This window comes from Moschus berezovskii, chromosome 8, assembly GCF_049115385.1.
Source record: "Moschus berezovskii isolate FMDL1 chromosome 8, NW_MosBer_1.0, whole genome shotgun sequence".
NCBI lineage: Eukaryota > Metazoa > Chordata > Mammalia > Artiodactyla > Moschidae > Moschus > Moschus berezovskii.
The window spans coordinates 36,567,245-36,591,362 of record NC_142467.1 but is presented as its reverse complement, the minus strand read 5'-3'; positions in this window follow the sequence as shown (position 1 = coordinate 36,591,362).

Genomic DNA, 24,118 nt, shown 5'->3' with positions numbered 1-24,118 from the left:
GAGTAGGACTGGGAGTTCATGGCAAGAGTACTGCAACATCTCTTCACCAGTTCACCATTTCCATAGACAGTTGCCCCTTTTTCCACTTTATTTTGAAGTTTTACTTATTCTACTTTTTTTGTTGAAGTACAGCCGATGTATAATATTATGTTAGTTTCAGGTATACAGCATTGTTTTAAATATCTCATTAAATGGGAGGTAGGGCCTAGGTTTTGTTCGTAGTGATGCTTTCTAAGGCCCACTTGACTTCACATTCCAAGATGTCTGGCTCTATGTCAGTGATCACGCCATCGTGACTATCTTGATCGTGAAGATCTTTTTTGTACAGTTCTTCTGTGTATTCTTGCCACCTCTTCTTAATATCTTCTGCTTCTGTTAGGTCCATACCATTTCTGTCCTTTATTGAGCCCATCTTTGCATGAAATGTTCCCTTGGAATCTCTAATTTTCTTGAAGAGGTCTCTTGTTTTTCCTATTCTGTTGTTTTTCTCTATTTCTTTGCATTGATCGCTGAGGAAGGCTTTCTTATCTCTCCTTGCTATTCTTTGGAACTCTGCATTCAGATGCTTATATCTTTCCTTTTCTCCTTTGCTTTTCATTTCTCTTCTTTTCACAGCTATTTGTAAGGCCTCCTCAGACAGCCATTTTGCTTTTTTGCATTTCTTTTCCATGGGAATGGTCTTGGTCCCTGTCTCCTGTACAATGTCATGAATCTCCGTCCAGAGTTCATCAGGCACTCTATCTATCAGATTTAGTCCCTTAAATCTATTTCTTACTTCCACTGTATAATCATAAGGGATTTGATTTAGGTCATATCTGAATGGTCTAGTGGTTTTCCCTACTTTCTTCAATTTAAGTCTGAATTTGGCAATAAGGAGTTCATGATCTGAGCCACAGTCAGCTCCTGGTCTTGTTTTTGCTAACTGTATAGAGCTTCTCCATCTTTGGCTGCAAAGAATATAATCAATCTGATTTTGGTGTTGACCATCTGGTGATGTCCATGTGTAGAGTTTTCTCTTGTGTAGTTGGAAGAGGGTGTTTGCTATGACCAGTGCGTTCTCTTGGCAAAACTCTATTAGCCTTTGCCCTGCTTCATCTCATGCTCCAAGGCCAAATTTTCCTGTTACTCCAGGTGTTTCTTGAGTTCCTACTTTTGCATTCCAGTCCCCTCTAATGAAAAGGACATCTTTTTTGGGTGTTAGTTCTAAAAGGTCTTGTAGATCTTCATAGAACCGTTCAACTTCGGCTTCTTCAGCATTACTGGTTGAGGCATAGGCTTGGATTACTGTAATATTGAATGGTTTGCCAGTGGAGGTAATGGAATTCCAGTGGAGCTATTTCAAATCCTGAAAGATGATGCTGTGAAAGTGCTACACTCAATATGCCAGCAAATTTGGAAAACTCAGCAGTGGCCACAGGACTGGAAAAGGTCAGTCTTCATTCCAATCCCAAAGAAAGGCAATGCCAAAGAATGCTCAAACTACCGCACAATTGCACTCATCTCACACATTAGTAAAGTCATGCTCAAAATTCTCCAAGTCAGGCTTCAGCAATATGTGAACCATGAACTTCCAGCTGTTCAAGCAGGTTTTAGAAAAGGCAGAGGAACCAGAGATCAAATTGCCAACATCCACTGGATCATGGAGAAAGCAAGAGAGTTTCAGAAAAACATCTATTTCTGCTTCATTGACTATGCCAAAGCCTTTGACTGTGTGGATCACAATAGACTGTGGAACATTCTGAAAGAGATGGGAATACCAGACCACCTGACCTGATTCTTAAGAAACCTGTATGCACGTCAGGAAGCAACAGTTAGAACTGGACATGGAACAACAGACTGGTTCCAAATAGGAAAAGGAGTACGTCAAGGTTGTATATTGTCACCTTGCTTATTTAACTTATATGCAGAGTATACCATGAATAATGCTGGGCTGGAAGAAGCACAGGCTGGAATCAAGATTGCTGGGAAAAATATCAATAACCTCAGATATGCAGATGACAACACCCTTATGGCAGAAAGTGATGAGGAACTCAAAAGCCTCTTGATGAAAGTGAAAGAGGAGAGTGAAAAGGTTAGCTTGAAGCTCAACATTGAGAAAACAAAGATCATGGCATCTGGTCCCATCACTTCATGGGAAATAGATGGGGAAACAGTGGAAACAGTGTCAGACTTTATTTTTTTGGGCTCCAAAATCACTGTGGATGCTGATTGCAGCCATGAAATTAAAAGAAGCTTACTCCTTGGAAGGAAAGTTATGACCAACCTAGATAGTATATTAAAAAGCAGAGACATTACTTTGCCAACAAAGATCCGTCTAGTCAAGGCTATGGTTTTTCCCGTGGTCACGTATGGATGTGAGAGTTGGACTGTGAAGAAAGCTGATCGCCGAAGAATTGATGCTTTTGAACTGTGGTGCTGGAGAAGACCCTTGAGAGTCCCTTGTACTGCAAGGAGATCCAACCAGTCCATTCTAAAGGAGATCAGTCCTGGGTGTTCATTGGAAGGCCTGATGCTAAAGCTGAAACTGCAATACTTTGGCCACCTCATGCAATGAGTTGACTCACTGGAAAAGACTCTGATGCTGGGAGGGATTGCAGGCAGGAGGAGAAGGGGTCGACAGAGAATGAGATGGCTGGATGGCATCACTGATTCGATGGCCATGAGTTTGCGTGAACTCCGGGAATTGGTGATGGACAGGGAGGCCTGGCATGCTGTGATTCATGGGGTCGCAAAGAGTCGGACACAACTGAGCGACTGAACTGAGCTGAACTGACGCTTCACTGATTGTGCTCCTTTGACTATGTGGATCACAACAAACTGGAAAATTCTGAAAGAGGTGGAAATACCAGATCACCTTATTTGCCTCCTGAGAAACCTGCATTTAGGTCAAGATGCAATGGTTAGAATAAGACATGGAAAAAAAGACTGGTTCAAAATTGCGAAAGGAGTACAACAAGGCTGTGTATATTGTTACCCTGCTTCTTTAACTTTTATCCAGAAATAATCTGATCACACACGGACCACAGCTTTGTCTGCTGCTGTTGCTGCTAAGTCCCTTCAGTCGTGTCCGACTCTGTGTGACCCCATCGACGGAAGCCCACCAGGCTCCCCCATCCCTGGGATTCTCCAGGCAAGAACACTGGAGTGTGTTGCCATTTCCTTCTCCAACGTGTGAAAGTGAAAAGTGAAAGTGAAGTCGCTCAGTCATGTCCGACCCTTAGCGACCCCATGGACTGCAGCCTATCAGGCTCCTCCATCCATGGGATTTTCTAGGCAAGAGTACTGGAGTGGCTTGCCATTGCGTTCTCCGTTATCCAGAGTACATAGTGCCAAATGCTGGGATGGATATATCACAAGCTGGAATCACAACTGCCTGGAGAAATATCAACAACCTCAGATATGCAGATAATAGCACTTTAATGCGACAAAGTGAAGATAAAGTAAAAAATCACTTAATGATGGCGAAAGAGGAGACTAAAAAAGCTGGCTTGAAACTCACCATTCAAAAAACGAAGATCATCGCCTCTGGTCCTATCATTTCATGGCAAATAGAAGGAAACAGTGACAGACTTTATTTTCTTGGGATTCAACATCATTGTAGATGTTGACTGTAGCCATGAAATTAAAGCTTGCTCCTTGGAAGGAAAGCTATGACAAACCTAGACAGCATATTAAAAAGAAAAGACATCACTTTGCTAACAAAGGTCCATATACTCAAAGCAATGTTTTTTCCAGTAGTCATGTATAGATGTGAGAGTTGGACCATAAGCAAGGCTGAGTGTCAAAGAATTGACGCTCTCAAATTGTGGTGCTTGAGATGACTCTTGAGAATCTCTCAGGCTGCAAGGAGATCAAATCAGTCAATCCTAAAGGAACAACTCTGAATTTTATTGGAAGTACTTGTGCTGAAGCAGATACTCCAGTACGTTGGTCACCTGATGCAGAAACATCATTGGAAAAGAACCTGATGTCAGGAAAGATTGAGGGCTGGAGGAGAAGGGGACAACCGAAGATGAGATGGTTGGATGGCATCACCGGCTCAATGGACATGAGTTTGAGTAAATTCCAGGAGATAGTGAAGGACAGGGAAGCCTGGTGTGTTGCAGTCCATAGGGTCAAAAAGAGTCATACATGACTTAGCAACTGAACAATGACAACAATAAAGTTGTATCACAAATTTGAAGAAAGTTCATTTGCAAATAGAATTTTTAAAGTTAAAAGTGACCTAAGAAACCAGCCAGCCAAGAAGTTTTCACACTGTGCACAACAAAACCATCACAGGTCTACAGAAGTGCCTTGGGTATAATTAAATGGCACAGTTGTTATAAAATGTAAGACAAGCTGGCAGCAACCCAGGCCTCTCCAGTCCTGCTTCCATCAGTACAGTTTCACTCTTATTTGCTTTATATGTTTATATATTTCATTTAAAGAAATACTTCCACTGGCTAAGAAGACAAAACAAAAAATCAAAATCACTTCATAAGGAAGACAAAGTCACACACACCAATATTTGATGAGCTCTCCTCGATTTCTCAGCTTTTTTTTTAACAGTTAGAGGGGACCAATGTTGGTTCCTTAGCAATGAAATATGTCACCTCTAGGATGAGGCAGTTACAAGCTTATACACACTTTCCCACTGTCTCTCTTCTATTGATGAGATGGAAAATGTGGAGCACTCCTGTTCATAAAAGTTCAAGAGAGCTGCTATCTCCTTGCCCTGAGTGACTATGGAGCAGACCCATCCATTCACCCACGTGGGACATTCAAAATAAGCCAATAGGTAACTTTGTTGTGCTACATTTTGAGTTAATAAGGCTACTTGTTACTTCTGAATAACTTAACCCATCCTTATGAATGCACTCCATTATAAAGATTAGGAAACAGAATTGCAGATAATACGAGTTATTCAAGATCATTGAGATCCAGACCGATATCCCAGTTTCCTGACACCACAATGCAAGATCTCAGTATACCAATTTAAAAGACCTTAGAGCACAATGGAGTGATAAGCCACGGTGTTCCAGGTGGGCTTGAAGATCAACTAGTTCAAACTTCTCTAAATTCAGGATGATAGAAGACCATCCAGTTGATCATGAAAACCAGTGGTGGTGATCTCACCATTTCCATCATTCCCATTTGATGGTTAACATTATCAGCATTCCTTTTCTAAAGACATGGCACTGCAAATAATGAAACACGGAGACTGAAGATTGGTTCAAGGTTTGTTAAGCAGTTAATTTTTGAGCATTTCTGTGTGATAAACACTGTAGTTAAAGCATAAACAAATATGTAAGCACTGATGAGTAAATATAGACACAATTCCTACTCTCATGGAACTTTCAGGCAACTAAAGTTACATGTGTATTTTTTTCCATGAAACAGTCACAAATATAAAAATCACAAACTTCAATAAATTCTATGAAGCAAAAATCACAGGATTATGAGAGCACAAAAAAGAGATCCAACTTAGTCTTGAGTCATAAAGGGTGGAAGAGGAAAGTTTAAAGGATAGCATACACGTTTCTGGTTTGCCCACCTTGGCAGATTAGACTATTACTTGCTGAAATAGAGACACTGGAAGACTTGGTTTTGGGGAGTGAAGTAAGTGAAGTGAAGAAACCACGCAAATTTCAAAACAGCCAGAATTCCAGGCATCAATCTGACTTCCACATACAAAAAGTATACATGAGGATGTCAAGAACCTCTGAAGGAGTGAATATCTCTATAGAAAATCTAAAATAAGACAGAGCTGAGAATACAGAATATATACTCAGTTGGAAGCACCGACCCTGCCTGCCCACTCATTTTCAAGTCACTCAATATGAGGCAGATGGTTGCAGCTGAAGTCCAGCAGCTGTTCCTCCTGTCACCTCTCCTCTGACATTACCGGATGGTGTCATTCTGTGGGTGATCTTTATTAGAGAGTAACCCTGTTGGTGTGGACCTTAAAGGATGGCCCGGGTCAGGAGGTGGAAGTGGCTGACATTTCAATTCTGACCCATCTTCTGCCATCCCTTAGGCCAGGTGTGTTCCAGTGCTGAATAACGTGCTCCCCTCTGAAGTTAAGAATCCACTGAAGCATTATAATAACATCTCGCAGCCTGCCACAACACAGTTCAGTTCAGTCACTCAGTTGTGTCTGACTCTTTGTGACCCCAGGGACTGCAGCACACCAGGCATCCCTTTCCATCACCAACTCCCGGAGTTGTGCCATAACACAACCTTAGCCTTTTCAAAGGTCCCAGGAAGACCTGCTCAGCTAGCACTACTTGTCAATCAATTGATTCCTTTTTTTTTTTTTTTTAAGAAAAAAGTTTAAAAGAATTTACAGTTAGAAAATGCAGTGAACTATCATTGGCCTCTGGAATCTGGATCAATAGAAAGGCAAGAGCTTGAGATTCAAATGTGTCAACAATCTGAGTTATGGAACAGCCATCAGTAACTGGTTGTGGAGCTTTGAGCAAGTGATGTAATCATTGTGGGTCTTGGCTCTACCATCTATAGAATTAGGCTAATATCCAATTTGTGGATGTTGTGATAACTCTAATTAATATGAGGGCTTATTTATATATTATACTTGGAAGCTAAATATATTTATTATCCATATTACTTTAGACATTGAATTGTTTCTGCTTAATACTATAAAAAAAACAGTAGCTACCATTTACTAAGTGCACACTAAGAAAGTGCCTGTGTGTCAAGCACTTTTAAAATGCTTTATGAATATCAATTAATCTGTGAAAAACATGTGAGGTATTTGCTGTTAATATCCTGAGGTTTTTTTCAGATGAGAACACTGCAGCAGAGAGTTGCTTAGTCAAGGTCACAGAAATTATAAATGATGGCAGTGAGATTTGAACCTATGCAGCCAGACTTCAGAATCCACATTCCTATCCATTAACTTAGGATACCAAGGATAACAGAATAGAGTGTAATTAAGAAGCAGATAGACATAGGTATTGCACACCTCTTCTTTAGGGTCACTATTAATACTTAAAAACATTTCTATGAAATTGCAAGTGCATCCTTCCTCACCTGGCCTGGATAGGCAGAAAGCCCTATTATAGGGAAGATGGCAAATGTGAGGCAAGAATTGAGAGAGTAGCACTGAAACATACATACTATATGTAAAAGAGATACCTAGTGAAAATTTGCAGTATGATGTGGGGAGCTCAAACCCAGTGCTCTGTGACAACCTAAAGGGGTAGGGTGATGGGAAGTGAGAAGGAGGTTCAAGAGAGAAGGGGCATATGTATAGCTGTGGCTGATTCATGTTGATGTATGGTAGAAGCCAACACAATATTGTAAAGCAACTATCCTCCAATTAAAAATAAAGAGTTTGTGGGGGATTAGCAGCCAAGATGAATATTTTGACTAAAGACAATCTGATGGCTTTCAGGTGTAGTTCAGTTCAGTCATGTCTGACTCTTTGTGACCCCATGGACTGCAGCATACCAGGCTTCCCTGTCCATCACCAACTCCTGGAGTTTACTCAAACTCATGCCCATCAAATCGGTGATGCCATCCAACCGTCTCATCCTTTGTCGTCCCATTCTCCTCCTGCCTTCAATCTTTCCCAGCATCAGGTCAGGGTGTTTTCCAGTGAGTCAGCTCTTCACATCAAGTGGCCAAAGTATTGGAGCTAGAGCTTCAGCATCAGTCCTTCCAATGAATATTCAGGACTGATTTCCTTTAGGATGGACTGGTCGGATCTCCTTGCAGTCCAAGGGACTCTCAAGAGTCTTCTCCAACACCACAGTTCAAAAGCATCAATTCTTTGGTGCTCAGCTTTCTTTATAGCTCAACTCTCACATCCATACATGAGTACTGGAAAAACCATAGCTTTGACTAGATGGACCTTTGTTGGCAAAGTATGTCTCTGCTTTTTAATATGCTGTCTAGGTTGGGCATAGCTTTTCTTCCAAGGAGCAAACATCTTTAAATTTCATGGCTGTAGTCACCATCTGCAGTGATTTTGGAGCCCCAAAAACTAACGTCTCTCACTGTTTCCATTGTTTCCCCATCTATTTGCCGTGAAGTGATGAGACCGTATGCCATGATCTTAATTTTCTGAATGTTGAGTTTTAAGCCAACTTTTTCACTCTCCTCTTTCCCTTTCATCAAGAGGCTCTTAAGTTCTCCTTTGCCACCTGCCATAAGGGTGGTGTTATCTTAATTTCTGAGGTTACTGATATTTCTCCTGGCATTCTTGACACTAAACCAGAATCCAGAAGATCTATGCCCTAGTCTCTGCCAGTAACAAGTGACTAGCATTTCATGTAACCTATTGCATTACTTTGGTGTCCTCATCTGAAATAAGGAATTAACTCTAGCCCTAGATCAAATTGATTTAGGTAGATAGTCTCTAAAGATCACTTCAGTTCTAATATCATTATATTATTGTATTAAAATCCAGAAATACCATATTCAGCAACAAAGTCCACCAGCAATATCTTTTAATCTTAGTAATGAGATTTTAAATTAAATATTTCATTAAGCTTAATGAATGCATCTTATACTACTTGATTAAAGAAAACTCAATAGATATAATTTGGACTGAAGAATTGAGTCCCCATGTGTCTGTTTGTGACATGTCAGTAGCTGCAGAACCCTTGGGCCAGTCCATACTTGACTGTAAAACTCAGCATCTTGACCAAAAAGGGTAATTTCCACATTTTTTTCTTGATATAACATTATTCATAGTCCAGTTTCAACCAAGTTAATAAACTCTTGGAAACAGGTTTGTTATATCTATTTTACCATTTATGGAAAGCACCTTATGTGGAGCAGAGGAAACCCTCCTATGGGAATGCATGTTGATGCAGCCACTTTGGAAAATGTATGGAGGCTCCTCAAAAAACTAAAAATAGAGTTGCCATAAGGCCCAACAATCCCATTCCTGGGTATATATCCAGATAAAACTGTAATTCAAAAATATATATGCACCCCTATGTCCACTACAGTGCTATTTACAAAAGGCAAGGCATGGAAACAACCTGAATGCCCATCAGTGAATGGATAAAGAAGATGTGATACATATAAACAGTGAAACACTACTCAGTCATAAAAAAGAATGCCATAAAGCCCTTTGCAGCAACATGATGCCATTTGCAGCAGCACAGATGGACTCAGAGATTATCATACTAAGTCAGTCAGAAAGAGAAAGACAAACACCATATGATATGACTTAAATGTAAAATCTAAAATATGAAAGAAATGAACCTATCGATGATACAGAAACAGACTCACAGACACAGAGAACAGACTTGTGGTTGTCAAGAAGGAGGAATGGGAAAGAGATGGATTGGGAGTTTCGGGTTTAGCAGATGCAAGCCATTATATATATAGAATGGATAAAGATAAATAAGATTCTACTGTACACCGCATGAGGATCTATAATAACTGTCCTGTGATAAACCATAATGGAAAAGACTACAAAAAGAATGTGTATACATATCCAAATCTATCTATATCTATCTATCTATCTATATATATATATATATATATAACTTAATCACTTTGCTATACAGCAAAAACTAACACAACACTGTAAATCAACTATACTTCAATTTTTTTAAAAAAGAAAAGCACCTTGAAAAACATTCATTGTTTTTTGAAGTAACAAAGTTCTGAGTATTCTCAGCTGGTGACATTATCTAGCACAAATCTGCCATAAGCAGACAGAAAGCCTTGGAATATTTCTTCTTTTCTGAAGGTCCAGTAAAGTGGTGGCTAAAAGTTCCAAGAGTTAGCCTCCTGACTTTCTGATTTGTTTGGGTAGGAAACTTTCCAATCCTAGTAATTAGCACCCCCTTAGACATCTGTTTCCCTGGGGTAAAAAAATAAATAAGCCACAGAAAGATTAAATCTAATTACTATGATTTCCATTTCAAGGGCAAGGCCTTTTCATAAATAATTATGTCTTAGTGCAAAACTGGCAAATTTTAAGCACTGGCCCTATCATTCATAAATAATGAGTAGATTTATATCCCTCAAACTCATTAGCTATGGCAGGCTAATGAGGGCTTTAACCAAAAACACCACCATGTGAACTCCTCACTGAGGTAACCGTAGAATCTTGACTTTGAAAACACCCACTTCTTACCAAGTGAACCTCATATCCAGACCCCAGGGTAAAAGTCAAGTAGTGACTACAACTATGTGAAAAAGGAGTTTACGGTTCCTTAAGAAAACCTGCCTGCCAATGCAGGAGACATAAGAGATGCAGGTTTGATCACTCAACCGAGAAGATCCCCTGGAAGAGGGCATGACAACCCATTCCAGTGCTCTTGCCTGGAGAATCCCATGGGCAAAAGAGTCTGGCAAGCTATCGTCCACTGGGTTGCAAAGAGTCGGACATGACTGAAGCAGCTTAGAACACAGGCATGCAAGAAATGACTCTCAGATAAAGGCAGGTTTCTGCGTTCCTAAAGATGTATGTGTCTAAAAGCATGTGTGAATGGAAACCATGACAGAACAAAATACTCGAAAGTTCACTGGACAGGCATGAGAAAGACCTCAGGCCCAGTTCTGGCAGAACTACTGCCCTCTCTTAGGTTCATTTCCTCTCATTTAATATGGGAACACTGAAATAAATACACTCTAAAATCCATTTACAACCACCTTTTGCCCCCCGGTTCATAAGATACATTTATTTTATTAATTTTATTTTACTTTATATACACTCCACTTACATGTGCTAGGCACCATTCTAAACTCCTTACAGACATCATCTCATTTAATCATCACAGAAATGCCTAAAATAGGGAGTATGATCCTACCTTAAAGACGAGAAAACTGGAACATAGAAAAAGGTTAAATAATTGGCCTAAGGTAACCCAGTTAGTGGTTCTCAAATCCATGTGCCACAGCACGCTGGGGTGCCACAGGTTTCATACAACCAAATGCTGATCAAGGCAGTAATTTAATTACACGCGATATGCACTTTTATTGAAATGTTTATCAGAAGTAGTTACCTCAGTATCTTCTGTGATACAGAGAATTTTCATTTTTTAAAGATAATTATCAATACTGGAAATTTTATTTTTTATATATTTTTGCTTTGTAATTTTTCACTTCTTCACACTAAGTATAAATTCCAGAAAGACAGAATTTCTCTGTCATGTCCAGTATTCTATCTCCAGAACCTAGGAATAAATGAATGAATGAGAATCTCCTTTCTCAGCGATTTAATAGTAGATAATATTTGAAGAAACATATTATGATGAAGAAAGTTTGGAAATAATATGAATAACACTATCAAAATATCTATATTATGAAAAGTCATAAAAACTCAAGCCACATCTCAAAGCAATCTACATATATGAATTACTTCTTATCAACCCTACCATTAGTCATCTTCACTAATCAGAATTTACATACTTGAACACCTTTTTATTACTTTGATAAAATGTTATTTGCAATATTGCTTACTGTGTTTGACTGCTGCTGCTGCTGCTAAGTCACTTCAGTCGTGTCCGACTCTGTGTGACCCCATAGACGGAAGCCCACCAGGCTCCCCCGTCCCTGGGATTCTCCAGGCAAGAACACTGGAGTGGGTTGCCATTTCCTTCTCCAACGTGTGAAAGTGAAAAGTGAAAGTGAAGTCGCTCAGTCCTGTCTGACCCTTAGCGACCCCACGGACCGCAGCCTACCAGGCTTCTCCATCCATGGGATTTTCTAGGCAAGAGTACTGGAGTGGCTTGCCTACCCCACGTCAAATCCACCCCTGATCGTTCCTCTAAACTAACTATGATAAGCTCATTCTTTTTTCAATACTTGGTTCAAGAGCAGACGTGTACACAGTGCTCTTCATACATGAGTAGGAATTTGTTGGATGAGACTCTATGAAATATCTCCTCTTTTTTACTGACCACATAAAAATATACACTGTATCTTCTTATGCTAACTAGATGTGGTGGAATTGCTGCCACCATTTTTCAATCGGATTACAGAGACAGAAAGATGGAAAGAAAGGGATCCTGGATAACACTGAGCCTCTGAACAAACATTCCCTGCAGACTACCTTATCTCAGCATTTCTTGTTATGACAGGTAAGGAATTTCTTTATGGGTTAAGCAGTTGTAGTTGATTTTTTTTTAATATGCAGTCATACTTATTCAGACACCTATACAAAAGAGTATCCCTTTAATTCCCACTGCTATCCAACATACTCTTTCCTATGACAACAGTTGAGCTCAAATAACTGATGCAACTGGTGGTAGGAGAAATAATTCCCTATTGAGCTGTCCTATGTAGTTTTCACCATTAACTTTCACTTCATGGAGGTAAAGAGTCTTCCTCTGATATTGTCCCATCAAACACCAGGGAGTCTTGCTTCCTCTATTTTCATCAACCCAGTGTTTGTAGATAGTCATTATATCCAGATACTTTGAATTCTCTTTGACCAGCTGATGCAACTCTGATCTTTACCAAATCAATATTGTTTCACTCACAATGATAGTGTTGGCATTTGATGTTTGGCTGATAAGATCACAAATGTTATTTGTATATTGACTATATATTCTACAGTGACTTCTTTGATGTTCTCAATATATTTTGGTAACCCTAAATTGGACATGACAAGGAATTAGAGGTGAAAAGGCAAGATGATATTGCACAATTAGGCTGAAAAAAAGGAAAAAGAAAAAATACTGTCTTTTTATTAAACTTCTGCACTTATCAGACTGATTTCAAACCAAACAACTTGGTAAAACTTGGCAATATGGCAGAAGCCAAACACTTCATTACAAACTTCAAGGCTTTCCACTAATAGTAATTTGTTTCTTCATTTCTTCTTCATAAGAAACTAACTTTTGATTACATATCAAATTGTTTCTGACTCTGCCAAGCCCGGCTCCCTGCTAACCCTTGTTACCTCCTAAAAGCATGTCATTTAACATGCTTTTCTTTTCATTTAAAAAACATTCTCTTATCTCTGCACAAGTCCAGGATATATTCCTCTCTCTGTGGATTGACATATATACACTACCATGTGTAAAACAGCTAGTGGGAACCTGCTATAAAGCACAGGGAGCTCAGCTCAGTACTCTGTGATGACCCAGATGACTGGGATGGAGGATGGGGTGGGAGGGAGGTCCAAGAGGAAGGGAATGTGTGTATATACAATTGATTCACTTCATTGTCCTGCAGAAGGTAACACAACATTGCAAAGCAGTTATACTACAATAAATTAAAAAAAAAAAAAGATGAAAAGAAGGAATGTGAATAATACTGGGATACTGGAAACGAAGATATGTCCAACAAATGAGATTGGCTAACTATGGAATATGTGTATTGTGAACTAACACGCAACTAGCAAAGACATTCTGTACAAGAGTAAACATAATAGATCAGTATGTGAAAAAGAAAGGTGCAAGCATCATAAATTCACCCCTGATGACATTTGATAGGCCCCACAGGCCCTTTCTGTGTACCACCTATTTGTCATATGATGACGAGCAAATCTCACCCGCTGGCCACCTTTCACAATTTGGTTAGAGTGACAAATGTTAGTCAAATAATCATATGATACAAAAGACAGTTTCCACAGAACTAAGTGTAATCGGGATACTTGACCCAACTGAAAGTCCAAAGACTAAGCAGAAATTTGAAGGATGGCTTGAGGTTAACTTGGAAAAGAGGGGATGGAAGAATATTCCAGGAAGAAAAAAGAATAGAAGAAAAAGATCTTATGATTTTAAAAAAGGTGGCTGGGGGGGTTACACTGCAGAACAGAAAATAGGGCCAGTGGAGTTGAGAGCAAAAGGAGTGGGGGGAATCAGTGTTACTGCAGGTGGATGTGTGAATCACCATACCGCAAAAGCTAAGGGATGTCTTCACATGGATAAAATGTGTCAAGTGCTTCTTGGAGTTGTACAGTGTGCAACATACACAGCTATGCACAGCAAGCTTGAGGCACAGTGTGTTGCAAGATGCTGCTAGAAAAGTAAGATGTTGTGGTGCCTTAAAATCCCTCATAAAAGAGCTTTATCTTCATCTGAAGTGTAAAGGGAAGCCATTGAATGGTTAAAGGATCAAATGTGCAGTTCACAAAGATCACTATAGTGATGGGGAATAGTTTGGAGGGAGAAACGTGGTTGGGAATTAGAACAATTGGAAGTTTATTATAGGAATCCAACTAAAACGTGATGGTAAGGCGATCACTGACAGCCCTAGTTGTATAGCTGAAAATGACTCTCTGGATCTAGAAAATATTTTGGCAATAAAATCACCAGAGTTGGGGTAACTGGACATGAGGACAGTGGAAAAAGATGTTAAAAATGACTCAGTGTTCCTGCTTATGTAACCAGAATCTACTAGATGAAGGTACTACATTCACTGAGATGAGACAGAGTTGAAGAGGAGCAGATTGGGGTTGAGAAATTATTCAGTGTCACCACATACTTGGATTCTATTTTTACAAAAAAATCAAGAACACATGATCAGAGAGGGACAAGATTTTGAATAAAGCAAAGCCGAATATTAACGCTTGTTAAGTGTGCAGAGGAATAACAAAGTCTAGCACATCATTCGGAGAAGGCAATGGCAAGCCACTCCAGTACTCTTGCCTAGAAAATCCCATCGATGGAGGAGCCTGGTAGGCTGCAGTCCGTGGGGCCGCTAAGGGTCAGACACGACTGAGCGACTTTACTTTCACTTTTCACTTTCACACATTGGAGAAGGAAATGGCAACCCACTCCAGTGTTCTTGCCTGGAGAATCCCAGGGACGGGGGAGCCTGGTGGGCTTCCATCTATGGGGTCACACAGAGTCGGACACGACTGAAGTGACTTAGCAACAGCACCAGCAGCAGCAGTACGTCATTGTGTGAGCAATATATTTAAAATACTTCATTGTTTTTTTTAAAGGCTTTTAAGAAATATGTCATTCCAGTCTTCATGCTATACTCAGGCTGTCAATTACTACTCTGTAACTTCCCCTCTGAAAATCGTGTGCTCTGCCTTAGAAGGATTTATCCACTCTACACTTTCTCACGCTTTGCTGCATCACTGGTGTCCTAAATGCACTGCAAGTCCCTGCAGGGGAGAAACCAGTTTCTTCTGGCTTCTTACAGTCTCCCCTACTGAGCCTATCTCAGAGCCTGTCATTCAGAAGCACTCCATGTGTATTACAAATTGACTTTTTATCTACTTCCACCATTATGTTGGGAACATTCATGAAGGATTGTTCAGGCTCCATCAAGGGAACAGCTAGTGCAGCTTAATTTAGCATATCATAAAGCACTCTGCAAAAACAACAGAGGAAGAGAGAGACTAACAAATGAGGCTTTGGCTGCGGAGAGGACAGGATTATAATTTGTGATGCGCTCCCAACCAGAATTTACTCCCAGGAGGTATGGAATGGTTTACAAACCAATAAATCACCATTCATTCACTGCATCTTTCCCAGCTCAGAGCAGTCTGGTAATCTACTTCCTTTCATTCAACTCCCCAGTAGAATTTGGTAAATTAGCAGTAAGTTCTGCCCTAACTGCATTTCACATGTAGTTAACTATAATAATGCATATGTTATGCTTCATTTACACAATCCGTTACATCTATTTCCGTGGGTTGATTTTACCTTTTATTATTGGTTCAATGTTATTTCAAGAGCTAAGATGAATGGATGCCTTTGCAAATGCATCCATTGGCTCATATACTTCCTGTGCATGCCTCCTGGAACTTTTCTGAATTGCTGAAGGACCAAAGGAAGCAGTCTCACCCTCCTAATGTGTAGCCTTGCAGCAATCATACTCACCACACACAGCTCTATTAAAAAAAAAAAAAAAAATCTTCCAGGTGCTTTCATGACTTTAAAGATGAAAAAATTAAACCCAAAGAAAGAATTAGAGATTCTGGGTACCTCAAGATTCCAGCGTGTTCCTAGATCAGCAGCTTAATACTAGCATTTTCCCTTCTCCTCAATTCTAAAATATTAGCCTCTATACAGCTTAGGATTCTTACAAAAGTTAAGGCATGACTCTTCCAAAAGGTGGTTCTTTTTACTGTTTTTTTTTCTGAGAAACTGGTCAAGTTTTATTGCAGAAAAGGCAGCTCCAGAAAAAAATGCAATCAGATGTGTTGCTATTAATTTTCAGGAGACCACACAGAAGAGCTATTAAATTTTTTGGTCTCACAATCCTTCTACACCTTTAGAAATTATTGAAGACCCCTAAAGACCTTTGTTTATGTGGATTTTATCTAACTATATTTAACAGATTTCAAAACAAAATCTGAGAAATTTTAAAATATTTGCTTAATTAATTCATTTAAATAGCAGCTATATAACATGTTCACATGAAGAACACATTTTTATAAAATATAATTCTAATATAACTTAATGAGAAATGAACCACTCCCATTTATGCAGAACTTATTTATGGCTGGCTTGATAGAACTGCAGAGTTCTATTTTCTTCTGAATTCAATCTGTTGTGATTTCTTGTGTTGGTTAAGGTAGGTGTAAGAAACATAGACTCTCACAGAGAAGAGAGTTGAAAAACAGCTCATTTGAAAAACAGCTAGTTCTGCTGGCAGATCAACCAACCACCATACTTCAGTATGCAGTGGAAGTACTTTATGTATACATAAGATTTTGTCACCAAAATTGTTAAAAAGATAGGTGCTCAACGTTGAGATTCATTAAAAATTGTTTTTGTGGTTCTTTATGAATGTGATTGCAGCCATGGAATTAAAAGAAGCTTACTCCTTGGAAGGAAAGATATGATCAACCTAGACAGCATATTAAAAAGCAGAGACATTATTTTGTCAATGAAGGTCCGTTTAGTCAAGGCTATGGTTTTTCCAGTGGTCATGTATGGATGTCAGATTTGGACTATAAAGAAAGCTGATTGCCGAAGAATTGATGCTTTTGAACTGTGGTATTGGAGAAGACTCTTTGAGAATTCCTTGGACTTCAAGGAGATCCAACCAATCCATCCTAAAGGAGATCAGTCCTGGGTGTTCACTGGAAAGACTGATTTTGAAGCTGAAATTCCAATATTTTGGCCACCTGATGCAAAGAGCTGACTCATCTGAAAAGACCTTGATGCTGGGAGGGATTGAGGGCAGGAGGAGAAGGGGATGACAGGAGATGAGATGGTTGGATGTCATCACTGACTCAATGGACATGGGTTTGGGTGGACTCCAGGAGTTGGTGATGGACAGGGAGGCCTGGTGTGCTGCGGTTCATGGGGTCGCAAAGAGTCAGACATGACTGAACGACTGAACTGAACTGAACTGATGTGAAGAGCTGACTCATTTGAAAAGACCCTGATCTTGGGAAAGACTGAAGGCGTGAGGAGAAGGAGATGACAGAGGATGAGATGGTTAGATGTCACTGACTAAATGGACATGAGTCTGAGTAATCTCTGGGAGTTGGTGATCGAGAGGGAAGCCTGGTATGCTGCAGTCTGTGGGATCGCAGAGTCACACATGACTGTGTGACTGAATTTTACTGAACTGAGCCACCAGGGAAGCCCACAGGATATTTATATCATCGAAAATATTCTGTATGTTACTGTAATGATTGATACATGTCATTATAAATTTGTTCAAATTCACAGATTGTATTAACGCCAAGAGTAAACCCTAGGGTAAACTATGGACTTTGACTCATTTTGATGTATCAGTATAGATTCATCAATGGTAATAAAAGTGTCACTTGGTGCCCCATGCTGATAATGGGGGAGGAAATGGTGGATAGGGAGCTGTAGGCATGAGTTAGGTCCAGAAGTATATGGGACGTCTCACCACCTTTCTTTTAATTTTACTGTGAAACTAAAGCTGCTTAAAAAAAAGTGAAATATTAAAAACAAGGCTGAGTTCACATCCATCAGCTCAGTTCAGTTGAGTTCAGTCACTCAGTTGTATCCAACTCTTTGTGACCCCATGAACCACAGCATGCCAGGCCTCCCTGTACACCACCAACTTCCAGAGTCCACCCAAACCCATGTCCATTGAGTTGGTGATGCCATCCAACCATTTCATCCTCTGTCTTCCCCTTCTCCCTCTACCCTCAATCTTTCCCAGCATCAGGGTCTTTTCTAATGAGTCAGCTCTTCACATCAGGTGGCCAAAATATTGGAATTTCAACTTCAAAATCAGTCCTTCCAGTGAACACCAAGGACTGATCTCCTTTAGGATGGACTGGTTGGATCTCCTTGCAGTCCAAGGGACTCTCAAAGAGTCTTCTCCAGTCAGCTCCTGGTCTTGTTTTTGCTGACTATCTAGAGCTTCTCCATCTGTGGATGCAAAAAATATAATCAATCTGATTTCAGTGTTGACCATCTGGTGATGTCCATGTGTATACAGAGTCTTCTCTTGTGTTGTTGGAAGAGTGTTTGCTATGACCAGTGCATTCTCTTGGCAAAACTCTACTAACTTTGCCCTGCTTCTTTCTGTACTGCAAGGCCAAATTTGCCTGTTACTCTTTACTTCCTACATTTGCATTCCAGTCCCCTATAATGAAAAGGACATCTTTTCTGGGTGTTAGTTCTAGAAAGTCTTATAGGTCTTCATAGACCCATTCGGGGCATAGTCTTGGATTACCATGATATTGAATGGTTTGCCTGTCATTTTTGTGATTGCATCCAAGTACTGCATTTCAAACTCTTTTGTTGACTATGATGGCTAAGGTATTCTTGCCCACAGTAGTAGATATAATGGTCATCTGAGTTAAATTCACCCATTCCAGTCCATTTTAGTTTATTGATTCCTAAAATGTCATGTTCACTCTTGCCTTCTCATTTGACCACTTCCAATTTGCTTTGATTCATGGACCTAACATTCCAGGTTCCTATGTAATACTGTTCTTTATAGCATCGGACTGTACTTCCATCACCAGTCACATCCACAACTGGGTGTTGTTTTTGCTTTGGCTCCGTCTCTTCATTCTTTCTGAAGTTATTTCTCCACTGATCTCCATTAGCATATCGGGCACCTACCGACCTGGAGAGTTCATCTTTTAGTGTCTTATCTTTTGCCTTTTCATACTGTTCATGGGGTTCTCAAGGCAAGAATACTGAAGTGGTTTGCATTCCCTGTAGGCCACGTTTTGTCAGAACTCTCCACCATGATCCATCCATCTTTGGTGGCCTTACATGGCATGGCTCATAGTTTCACTGAGTTAGACAAGGCTGTGGTCCATGTGATCCAACTGGTTAGTTTTCTGTGATTGTGGTTTTCAGTGGTGGGTCGGGTTTACCACTAGTGGTTCAGTGGTAAAGAATTCACCTGCCAATGTAGGAGACACTGATTTAGTCCTTGGGCTGGGAAGATCCCCTGCAGAGGAGAATGAAAACCGACTCCAGTATTCTTGCCTGGAAAATCTCATGGACAGAGGAACTTGGTGGGCTACAGTCCATAGTGTCACAAAAGAGTCAGACACAACTTAGTGACTAAAACAACAAGCACCTTCTGTGTCCCACCAATTCCTTCTTCCCCACACAGTCAGGCTCTGGAAGTCATTGAACCTTTTACTATTTCCATAGTTTGCACTTTTCTTCTTGAGAGATACTGCTCTGCAATTTTCTTTTCTTGTAATGTCTTTGCCTGGTTTGGTATTAGGTAATATGGTTCTCAAAGAATGAGTTAAGAAGTATACCACCTGCCCCTATCCTCTGATACTGTAGAGAACTGGTATCATTTTTTCCTTAAATGTTTAGTAGAATTCACCAATAAACCCATGAAAGGTTGTTGCTGAACCACGAAAGATGCTGGGATTCTTGGCCTTCAGAGGAGAAGAATTCAATCCAGGGCCAGTGATGAGCCTTGATCACTCGGAGCTTTTGTGTAATAAAGTTTTATTAAAGTATAAAAGGGATAGAGAAAGATTCTGACATAGCCATCAGAAGAGGGCAGAAAGAATAACCCCCTTGCTAGTTTTTAGCCAGATGTTATACAGCTACTAGCAGTCTGGTAATTAGAGAAAGGAAATGTCTCAAAACTCAAGAGATGGCACCAGACCCCACACCCACAACATGCATTGAGATAACCTTGGCACCAGGTGAGTCATCCGGGACCATAAAACGATTGACATGAATCTTGAAGAAAAGGCAGATTTTCAAGCAAATATATAGTTTCATTAACACAGACTAGGAGAACAGTGTATAACACTCTGGTTTGTCAAGTCTGTTCTGAGCCTTTCTTTAGGCAGAACTGACTTGAAGACAGTCTAGGGTAAATACACAGTATATTAACATAGCTTAAGACAAACATTTCCACAAGAAAAATCCATTGGTTAGCTCAAGATTTAAGAAAAGTTAAGTTCAGGTGGAACCAGGTGTCATTATGGCAACGCAGAATTTTAAGATAAATCTCTTTTTAAATTTGTTTAGAGAAGGGGGGAAAATATAACGCTAGTTTCTTCCTGCTGCTTAAGAAAGAGATAAAAAATGTCCAACACTTGCAGCCTATCTTCTCCATTTGGAGACCCCTGGCCTTCCTGCCTGTTACCCTCTCACACATCTGGGCCTAATGCTATTTTGGAAGGTTATTAATTATTGATTTAATTTCCTTAATAGATATATATTTAGTTTGTCTATTTTGTCTTTTGTGAGTTTTGGCAAATTATGTTTTCCTAAGAATTGGTTCATTCTATCTAGGCTATCAAAATGTGAGCAAAGAGTTGTTCATAGAATTCATTTAAATATCCTTTTAATGTTCATAAGATCTGGAGAAATGTTCCTACTTTCATTTCTGTTTTAGTAATTGGTGCCATCTCTCTTTTTTCTTAGTTAGCCTGGAGGAAGTTAATCAACATCAGTCTTTGAAAAACAAGCTTTTGGTTTTATTTATTTTCTCTATTCATTTCTGTGTTCAATTTTATTCATTTCTGTTCAAACACTTATTTCTTCATATCTACTTATTCTGGATTTTACTTATTCCTCTTCTAGTTTTCTAAGGTAGAATATTAGATTATTGATTCTAAAAGATTTTTCTTCTTTTATAATATATGCATCCAATGTTATAAATTCTCTCTCAGCACTGCTTTCACTACATCACACAAAGTTTGAGAAGGTTTGTTTTCATTTTTATTTAGTTAAAAATATTTTTTTTTTCTTGAGATTTCTTGAGATTCATGTGTTATTTAGAACTGTTTAATCTCCATGTATTTTAAAAATTTCCAGTTATCTTTCAGTCATTGATTATAAATTTAGTTCTATTATATTTTGAAACCATATACTTCATAGTTTCTATTCTTTTAAATTTATTAAGGTGTAATTTATGGCACAGAATTTCATTTACTTGGATAAATATTCCATATGATTTTGAGTAGAATGTATACTCTGATGTTCCTGGACAAAGTACTGGATAGATGTCATTTGTATCCATTTGACTGCTGCTGTTGTTAAGTTCGATTATGTCCTTACTGATTTTCTGACTGCTGAATCTTTCCATTTATGGTAAAAGAGTGTTGAAGTCTTCAACCACAGAAGTGTACTCATCTACATATATCCTTACAATTTGATTACTTATGGTCTCATGTACTTTGATGATCTATTATTAAGTGCATCTGCATTAAAGATTGCTATGTTTTCTTGGAGAATTAATCCCTTTATAATTGTACAATGCCCTTCTTTATCCCTGATAACTTTCCTTGCTTAGAAGTCTTTTCTTTCTGGAATTAATAAGGGCACATTTTGGAGATAATGTAGGTTCAGTTACAGTCTACCACAGTAAAGTAAGTCACATGAATTTTTTTGGTTTCCAAGTACATATAACAAGTATCCTTATACTATACTGTACTCTGTTAGTATGCAATAGCATTATGACTTTTAAAAGTACATATATTACTTTAAAATACTTTATTGCTAAAAATATTGATAACCATGATCTGACAATGCAGGGTTTCCATGATACTTCAAATTGTAAAAAACATAAAGCAAACAAAAAAATGCAATGTCTGTCAGGTGCAATAAAGCAAGGTGCAAAAAAACAATGTATGCCTGTATAGTTACTCCTACTATGTTTTCATTATTGTTAGCATATTATAATTTTCTTTATATACTTGCTTTTAATGTTTATGTACCTTTATATTCATAGTTTTGTGCGTTTCTTGTAGTTACTATACAGTTGGGTCTTATTTTTTGATCAACAGATATCTTTTAATCAGTACATTTAGATCATTTTTGATGTTCAAAGTGATTACTGATACATTAATAGTTGGATTACACCTGCCATACTTTGTTATTATTGTCTGGTTGTTGCCCTTGTTCTTTGTTCTTATTTTTGTCTTTCACTCTTTTCCTACCTTTTGTATTGTTAATTGACAATTATGATTTAATTTTCTCTCTTTTCTTAGCATATCAATTATACTTTTTTCCTATGTCTAATGTTTCCCCTAAAGTTTGCAACATAGATTTACCATCGGTCCAAATCCACTTTCAAATAACACTATACCACTTCACAGGTGGAGAAGGCAATGGCAAGCCACTCCGGTACTCTTGCCTAGAAAATCCCATGGACAGAGGAGCCTGGTGGGCTACAGTCCATGGGGTCGCTACTAGTCGGACAAGACTGAGCAACTTCACTTTCACTTTTCACTTTCACAAGTTGGAGAAGGAAATGGCAACCCACTCCAGTGTTCTTGCCTGGAGAATCCCAGGGATGGCGGAGCCTAGTGGGCTGCCGTCCATGGGGTCGCACAGAGTCGGACACGACTGAAGTGACTTAGCAACTTCACAGGTATATAATACCAAAAGTAATCAATTTCTCCCTCTTGTCCCTTATAACACTGCTGTCATGTGTCTTTCCTCTGGTTTCTTTAGGGGTTTTCTCTTTATCTTTGATTTTCTGTAGTTTGATAATGATATATCTATGTGTTCATTTGTTTTGAGGGTGGCATTTATGTACTTGTTATCTGAGCTTCCTGGACGTGTTGTTTGATCTTAGATATTAATTTGGAAAATTTCTCAGTCGTTATTGCTTCAAATATTTCTATTTCTTCTTCTCTTTTTCTGGTATTCTCATTCAGTTCAATTCAGTTCAGTCGCTCAGTCGTGTCTGACTCTTTGCAACCCCATGAATCACAGCACACCAGGCCTCCCTGTCCATCACCAACTCCCGGAGTTCATTCAAACTCATGTCCATCATTACACAAATGTTAAAACTTTTGTAGTTGTCTCACAGTATTTGAATATTTTATTCTACTTTTTTCAGTATTTATTTCCTTTGCTTTTCAATTTGCAAAGTTTCTAATGATATATCCTCAAGCTCAGTGATTCTTCTTTCAGCTGTGTCCAGTCTATGAATAAACTCATCAAAGGCATTCTTTATATTATGATGTTTTAGATCTCTAGCATTTCTTTTGGGTTATTTCTTAGGATTTCCACCTTTCTGCTTATACTTCATCTGTTCTTGTGTATCACCTACTTTATCCATTAGAGGCTTTAGTGTATTAAGCACAGTTGTTTTAAATTCCTGGTCTAGTAATTCCAATATCCCTGCCATATCTGGTTTTGATGCTTGCTCTATCTCCTTAAATCATGTGTTTTGCCTTTTAGTATACCTTGTAATGATTTTTCTTACTGGTTGGACATAATGTACCAGGTAAAAGGAACTGCTGTAAATAAACCTTTAGTAATGTGGCAGTAAGGTGCTGGGGAGGAAAAGAAATCAATGATGTGATGAGTAGGTCTCATTCTTTTACAGAGCCTATACTTCTGAAATATATTACTCAGGTATTTTTTCCTGTTAGGTGGGAAAGGATAACTATGAGTTGGCTGGAATTTGATATTTCCTTTCCTTCATCATGAAAAGCTTGAGGGGGCGGGAGTTGGGTTTTCCCTTCCCCAGGTCAGCTTCCCTGATAGCTCAGTTGGTAAAGAATCCACCTACAATGCAGGTGAGACCACAGTTCAATTCCTGGCTTGGGAAGATCCTCTGTAGAAGGGATAGGCCACCCACTCCAGTATTCTTGGGCTTCCCTTATGGCTCAGTTGGTAAAGAGTCCACCTGCAGTGTAGGGACCTGGGTTCAATCCCTGGGTTGGGAAGATCCCCTGGAGAAGAGAAAGGATACCCACTCCAGTATTCTGGCCTGGAGATTCCATGGACTGTACAGTCCATGAGGTCTCAAAAAGTAGGACACGACTGAGTGACTTTCACTTTCCCCAGGT